The 8,498-nt window shown below is 44.1% G+C and overlaps 1 pseudogene; it reads left to right on the plus strand.

The window, feature by feature from the left end:
* The first annotated feature begins 214 nt into the window (after positions 1–214).
* LOC116750069 lies at positions 215–329 on the plus strand (annotated as a pseudogene).
* Positions 330–8,498: the final 8,169 nt, after the last annotated feature.

Consider the following 8,498-nt stretch of genomic DNA (forward strand, 5'->3'; position numbering starts at 1 on the left):
TGGGAGTAACCTAAGTGTCCACTGATGAATGAGTGAAGAAAGAAAGTGTGGTGTACACATACAATGGACTATTGCTCAGCCTTAAAAAAAGGAAATAAAATCCTGTAACTTGTGACAATACGGATGAACCTTGAGAACAGTATTCTAAGTGAAATGAGCCAGTCACAGAAGGACAAATACTGCATGATCCCACTTCTATGAGGAAATTAAAACAGTGCTCTCTTCGGCAGCACGTGCACTAAAGCTGGAACGATACAGAGAAGATTAGCGTGGCAAGGACGTCCCTGTGCAAGGACGACATGCAAATTCATGAAGCATTCCATATTTATAAAAAGTAAAATAGAAGCAGATAGTAGAATGGTTGTTGCCAACAGGTACACAAGACGAATAACTTCTAAGGCTGTGCTGTACAACACTGTACACTGTTAACAATACGGTATTGGGCACGAAAAATCTGTTGAGGGTAGATCCCATGCTGTGTGTTCTTACAAAAAAAAAAAAAGGATGTTTCTAGGAACGTGAGTTGTATGCATGAACCAGGACAGTGAGATTTCAGTGAAATCATGTGTTTACCACACTGTCATGCATAAAATATCCAACGTAAAGACACACGTAGAGGGACTTCCCTGGTGGCGCAGTGGCTAAGAATCTGCCTGCCAATGCAGGGGACATGGGTTCGAGCCCTGGACCGGGAAGATCCCACGTGCCACGGAGCAACTAAGCCCGTGCGCCACAACTACTGAGCCTGCTCTCTGGAGCCCACGAGCCGCAACTACTGAGCCCTCATGTCACAACTACTGAAGGCTGTGCGCCTAAAGAAGCCACCGCAACGAGAAGCCCGTGCACCACAACAAAGAGTAGACTCCACTCGCTGAAACTAGAGAAAGCCCTTGTGCAGCAACGAACACCCAACGCAGCCAAAAATAAGAAGAGTCAGGTACTGTGGGGGAAAAAATCATCTGTATGGTCGCCAAAATATTCCTGGTAAGTCAAGGGATTTGCAAATGGTACCATTGCCTAGGAGTTGATACTGAAAGCATTAAGCTATTCGACTTACACTATGTAAACAGATATTTACCCCGTGCTTATTACGTAAATACAAACGTGTTTTGGTCCTCAAGGAACTTACCCTCTAATTGGGAAGATAAGAAAAGCAGATATATATTTATTTCCTATTTTTCCAGCTGGGAGAGTTTGGACAAAAATATTCAGATTTCCTCTCCATTGTGGTAACTAGGATGGATGATGCAGTCAACCAGGACTGAGGGAGGAATGGTGAGATGGGGCCAACTTGGGGAAAAGGTCCCCCTGGCACGCTGAGAAGGGGATGCCTGCCCGTGACAGCGGCCTGACCGTCTTCATAGACGTCCCCTGCAGAGTCACCAGTAGGAGGACACCTCTCGGCCCAATTCAAGTTTTTTTTCTGATTCTGAGTAAACGCAGTTAGTGGCTTTTGTTCCCTGGATACTTGCTACTCCAATAAAATTGCTTATTTAAGTACGATCTGAGCCCAATGTAGATTCCAACCCACACTCACCACTCTCCGTTTATGACAGGAGGGAATCCCTCCTCTCAGTGACATACACAAGCCCCAGATGGAGGGTGTTTTGCCACCTCCCGGAAACAAAAAGCTCTCCTTAAAATCAAGTTTAAATTACATTCCCGAATTCCTTTTTATTTTTTATTTTTTTGAAGCTGCAGAAGTTCATCATTGCATGTCTCCCTGGTCGTTAGCTCACTCCCCCCCCTCACTTTTTGTTTTCTCACTCTGCTCTCTGCAGCTACCCGGATCTCACGGACATGCAAACCCCTGCAGCTGAAACACTCAGCTTGCCCTGCAAAGGAAAGGAAAGCAGAGACAGTGTGTTCATTTAATACCTTCCAAGCAACTCCGTGTCTTCCTCCGGGATCACCCCCTTTCGCTCTTGAGCCTGCGCTTATGTACATGCCTGGCTCGAGCCGCAGTTAAACTTTCACACATAAAAATCAGAATAGCAATCCCCAAGGGCCCTTGATCCCTTTCCAGCCTGACTAGCATCATGCAGGGCAAACGGTCCAAGCTGGCTTGCCCAGAAAGTGGAAAGGTTGTGTTATGGAAACACTGCCTGGTGTCATGGCAACAGAACAGATAGCATCCCCCACGCCTGCCTCCATGGCCGCCTGGATGTGTGTCTAAGACATGACGGCAAAGGACCAGCCACATTCAGAATCAATCTTATTTTAGGGAGGAATTAAGTCTCCATGTCCTTTGGATGATGAATGATTGCAACCCCAAGGGCCATATCTATAGAGACAGTCACAGGAAACAAACAAAAAAGACCCATGACTTGCTTCAGTTCATCCTTCATCAGAATATAATATATAGTTTTATTTTTACATAAGGAGGAGAATTTATGTCAGACATTCATCCTGTTCTTTGTACATGATCTTACTGAGTGTTCACCACCAGCCACCCATGCATACGCTATTTGCACAGTGTTGTAGGACACTCCATGGGGTTTATTCCTAAGAGAGCAACGGTCTCTGCCCTCAGGTGTCTATCCTCAAAAGTGCAAAAAATAAAATGAGGCTTCTCCTTGAACCTCAGTCTTTGCTTTAAAAATAGCCAGGGAGTGAAATGGTTGCCTAGCATATTAGAATAAACATTTTCTCACCTTTTCATCAATCACCAAGTTGTTCATTGTCAACTAAGGATGGAGAAAAAAAACCGTTTGTTATCTGTGAATGGAAACCTGGTACAAACTTGCACCATCCTTGAAACTAATGTGGGCAAATTTCCCTGCCACAAATTGGCATGTGCTTTAGGCAAGTACAGAGAAACTGTAGAATTAAACAGGTAGAACATAACTGGAAAAGTGGAACTTGACCTGAAAGCAGCACGTTATATTCTAAACAAAGAAGAGCTGAATTTGATGATCCACTCTTGGATAAGTAATGTGATCATTCCATTCCTGTACAACTCGTTCTGGCTACAGCGCATCCCAGGCCCCCAGTCCTTCTCCTTCTTGCCTCCAGGGTGCCCACCCCTGCGAAGCACGGCTTGTGGTCTGTTTCTCACTTGTAATCAGGACGTATCCTCCAAGTCCCAACAAGAGCGGTTCTGCCCTGCCCCCTCTGCCAAGAACAGAAGACAGCTGGGAGCAGTGTTATTGAGCAAAGAGATGGGAGGAGAACAAATACATATTCTCTCCCCATTGGGCTTTCAGATTAAGAAAGATGCATAACCCTCCATCGGTAGAGAAAACGAAGCCTCAATAAGTCAATGGAAATTACCTGTGAAAGTTCATAAGCGTAACATTAGGTAGAGCTGGATGATTTTGTTGAAAGGGCTTTTAAACTCCTTCTAAACAGATGAATGTCAAGGCTCACAAGTCCAACCAGCATGAACTTGACCTGACAGTGACTTTATTCCCACCCACTCCCAGTTTTTGGAGCAAGTTGAAATAGTCATTTCTTCCATCCTCTGGCCATCTGCTCTCCTCCCGCACAAAGGGAGTCAGTGAGGAGTGCCCCCGCCCCAGATTCCATTAATTCTGACCCTTCCCAGCTTCTTTATATTTTTACCACCCCAGAGTTACATGGCGAGTGCCTTTCATGCTTAATTCCAAGCAATCGTGAAACATCCAATTCTTTCTATCTTCAGAAATACAAAGCCAGGACGGCAGGAAGATCAGAAAAGCAAGAAGACAAATCTGACATTTATTTTCTTGTTTTTGAAGGACATCACAGCACTCAAATGAGATGTCAGATTTGTAAATAGGTCATGGGGCTGCAGTTTTCTTCCATGTTGGTATGTAACCCATGGAGACGAACTTTACACTGATGTAATGAATGTATAATCTAATCAAGAACAACTTATTGCACGCCTGCTCTGTGTTCAGCAGTGTAAGAGATGCCAAAGTGTTCGTATCTAGTCGAGAGGTAAACATACACACAAGGAAGTCAACTCCTAATAGAAGCAAGTATACGAAGGGTTCTGCCAGTGATATAGAGAGTAAAAGTTCAGAGGAGGGAGAGGATATTGTGAAACAGAGCAGCCAGGAAAAGCATGGGAGGTGATGTGGCTGAACCTTGAAAGATGGCAGGATGGCAGAAGCCAGAAGGAGAGAGAAATGTCCAGTGCCCACTGTGAGAAGACAGCCCTTCCCAGAGCAGCAGAAAGTTGGCATGGAGAGCAATGCTATGAGTGTGGGTTTAGCATCTCCTGTTTCCTTTCCTCTTTGCTTCATTACCCAGGGAATTTTGTCTTAGGTGCTGCTGTGGGAATGCAATGCTGCATATGGGCTGGAGTGAAATTAGCACCCTGGTTAGTGGAATGTAGGGATTATTCCCACTGGTGTTGGAGAGTACAATGAGTGACAGATGCAGTCCAGCTCGGGAGGATTTAACCTTTGCAACAGAGAAAAGAGACACTGGCGTCAACTTTCTGTTTACTCGGAGCTTCAGCTTTTCTCCCCTCGCAGTGTGGGTCCTCACAGAATGTTTTTGTGGGATCCCTGCAACTCCTGTGTTCAGTTAACAATAGGGGTTTCGGGAGTTTCCACACGGATCAGGGTTCCCTGGCAAAGAGAACAGTCCATTCTGGTGAGCTTAAGCAGAGGATTTGTTACCAGGCATGACGTGATTCCCAGGATCCTCAGTGGGACCGAAGAAATTGAAGAAGCTCTAGGCTGAGTTTCCAGGAACTCCTCCCAAAGTCACAGCACAGAAACGGGCCACCATGGAGCTGCCTCTCCAATTCAAAGTAAGACTCACCGGCATCCATGCAGGGCCTACTGTGTGCCAGACCTTGTGCTTTTCGTGAGGCGTTTTCTCCTTTAGGCCTCCTAACAATGCAGAGAAGTACATTTTCGAATCTGCACCTTAAAGATGAGAGGACGCAGGCACTCCCAGGCTAAGGGATTTGACCAGAGCTGAGACTCCGGGGCTCAGAGACGCATGGCTTCACCGCCACAGTTCTTAATCACCCGGCCATCTATTTCCTACTGAAAACTCCTTTTAAAACTGTAAATTCAAAACAATTCAAGCTAAACCCACACTCGTAGGCTTTGCGCATCAAAAAAGACCCATACACGGGTCCCCCCAGTGGGAAACATAGCTTCTCTTTCATTGGCTTAAAAAAAAAAACAACTAAGGCTTTATATTGGTGGCCAGTTCTGTATGGCAATCCCATTTTATTGAAACGATCCAGTCTCTTCCCACAGTTCTTTGGCTAAAAAACATGAACACCATCCTTTCCAGGCAACAAAAACTTGGTCTCTGCCTGAATATCCATCCTAGATTCACTCAGCATGGCTAACTGCTGGCCAGAGCCCATTTTCAGCTGTATAGCAATTCGTGACAATTACATATATTATACACATTTATTTGTAGACAAAATTCAATAATTATGGTTGCAAAGACAATGGCACGTTTTAGAGAACTCTGTATGCGCACAGAGATTAGGGTCTTGTTCTACAAGATGTTATAGGGAGATGGTGAGATGCATGAAAAAGGCTCTTACTATTTGCTTTCAGGTATCATAGAACTGAGAAATAGGTTTCTTTAAATCTCATCATTTTATTATATGTACTGTACTGTACTCCGTACTGTTCTATATCATACCTTTGCAAATGCATTTGATTCTACGCTATTCATATGGGCAAACATTTAGAAATGAATGAGATGGGCATCAAATATAAATATATTACAGTTCTTTATACATTATGATGTTTCCCCCAATTACTTCCATGGAAGAAGTAAATTATAATATTATTATTTTATTTACATTCAGAATAACTCTGATGATAAGCCATCCATTTTATTTTTGCAAAATGAGGAAATTATGGAGAGTTTAAGAAACAGACAAATCGGTAGGACAGTTGGATAAAGTAGAAATCTAGAAAACATCCGTATACCCAACCAAGGCCTTTTAAAAATAAAATGAAGTTAAAGAAAGTCAAATGTATTTCTGAAATAATTTTAGGCTTTTTTTGTAAATATTAGGTTTATCTCATTTGACTTCCATGTGCGGTAGGTAAAAGGAATAACAACATATTTAGTGTTAGAGGTTATTATATAAACTAAGAAAAAATACCCCCCAAATGGGTCATACTTGGAATATCCAGGAGGAAAAAGTAATATGATTACAAGTTATCATTGAGGAAAATGCTCTGGAAACTGGGAACTTTCATCTTCTTTAGATACACATGAAAAGTGGTCAAAACCGACGAGATTCTCAAGCGTGTCTTTCTTCCTTTGGTTCCTTAAAATGTTCCACTAGAAGAGAAGGCAAAAGAAAAATCAGAATTCCACCACAATATTTTCAGATTCACCGAGGTAGGAAAAGTTGTAAACAAGGACATAAAGAAGAAAGACCTGAACCTACCCTATAACTGTGTAAAGTCCTTTTTCTTATTGTTATTAATCACAAGACCAAAACCTTTGAAGTGATCTCCCTTTCTCCCCTGGGGGGGCATTTGCATAACCTCCCCCATCACTGAGCATCTCCCTGGGGCCTGATCAGTTTCAGTAAAAATATTCGAAGCATGTGGCATTGTAATCAAGTGAGCCCACCCATTGTATGTACACCAATCCATAAAACAACAAATCTTTTGTTTGGGGGATCCTTTTAAAAAGCAGAAGGACTGGGTGGACCTGGTCTTAATTAATCATTGTTATTTTTAAAGTGGCTTCTTCAGGGCACTTGCGCAGACTTGAGGGATGCATAAGTCCCAGGATGTGTCTAAGACAGCTAGAGAAATTGACAAGAACCTTTTAAAAAAAAAAAAAAAATTTATTTATTTATTTATTTTGGGCTGCATTGTGTCTTCATTGCCGCGCCTGAGCTTTTCTCTAGTTGTGGCGAGCGGGGTTTACTCTTGATTGCAGTGCACCGGCTTCTCATTGTGGTGACTTCTCTTGTTGCAGAGCACCGGCTCTAGGTGCATGGGATTCAATAGTTGCAGCATGCAGGCTCAGTAGTTGTGGCTATCGGGCTCTAGAGCGCAGGCTCAGTAGTTGTAGCGCATGGGCTTATCTGCTCCGCGGCATGTGGGATCTTCCTGGACCAGGGCTCGAACCCGTGTCCCCTGCATTGGCAGGGGGATTCTTAACCAGGGAAGTCCCAGAGCATTTTTCTAATGTGACCTCAAGTTGAATAATTTATGAACCAAACGGCCAGAACTCTACCAGTAAATCCCTCCATCAAAATCTCCTCTCTTCCTTCAAGAGTCCACCTACAGAGCACGCTTGGGTCAAAGAATAGTTTTCACAGGAGGACATCAGCCCGCACCCCGAGGGCTCTTTGCGGTGGAGACACAGACTGCATCCCTTGCAAGCGTCCTAGGACCTCTGTATTCATTCTTCTGCTTCTGAATTCTTAACTCTGCTTTGTCGCTATAGAGAAAAGCCCTCCTGCTTCCCAACAGCTGCCCACCTTCTCCACGGACGGAGCTCACGGCCATCCCAACACTGCAACATCCCCGCAGCAAACCAGAGACCCTATAGCTCGTTTTACCAAAAATATGTTAATAGGACTTCTCTGTGAAGTTAACTAATAAATTATCTGTGCCTTTTCTTTGGATTACCTTTGTAGCATGAAAAATAAAGTGGAGTAGAAAGTTTATTTATCCATCTTCCACTTATCTATCACCTATCTATCCATCCATGATATCTATCATCTTCATCATCATCATCATCTGTCTATAGATCTATGTATGTGTCCATAATCCACCCATCCATCTATCCGTCCACCTAATCTATCAGTCATCCCTCTCTCACTCTCTCATCTTTTTGGTTAAATAAAATGAACACAGTCAATGAACGCTTCCGGTGATGCTACTGAGGTTGGAAACCTCACCCTCGCTTCCCCACACCCTCCCTTCTTCAACTTAAAAAATAAAATCACTTTTGGAAGGCACCCTAGATGAGTGGCCATGTCTGCCCAATGAATGTCACAATTACCGTAAAGGCACTTCAGATAGATGGAGGTGAGGGGGTGGGTGGGAGAGCTTAGCAGAGGGCCGAGGGAGCGGCCACGTGTGTGAGGCCACACAGAATGGGGGTGGGCGGCCTGTTTGCCTGAATTCCTCCCGGAACACGTCTGAGGCGCCTTCCTGAGGAGCTACGACGAGGCATCAGCGTCCCAGTGTTGACGTTAATGCAAGTGGACGCACCCTGGGGTGGTCTGGGGAGAGCTGTCACCCTGCATCTCATCAGCCTAATGGTCTAGTACAGGGAGGACCACTCCTCCCCAGCTTCCCTGCCCCCTGCCCCCACTGCCAGGTGGAGGGGTGGTCCTGGGCACCGAAGGGTGTGGTAAATCATAGCCCACCAAGGACAAGTCCAGTTCTTTGTGAATCTGAAATAATCAGATCCTAGTTTTTAATAATAATAAAAAAAAAATTTTGATGAAACTTTCAAAAGGAAAAAAGAAAAGAAAGTGGCAGGCTGTTTTGGTCAGAGATCACAAAAGAACAAGAGGCTGATAAGAGGGGAAGGGGACAGAGGGAGTCAGA

Source organism: Phocoena sinus, chromosome 2 (assembly GCF_008692025.1).
Source record: "Phocoena sinus isolate mPhoSin1 chromosome 2, mPhoSin1.pri, whole genome shotgun sequence".
NCBI classification, from domain to species: Eukaryota; Metazoa; Chordata; class Mammalia; order Artiodactyla; family Phocoenidae; genus Phocoena; species Phocoena sinus.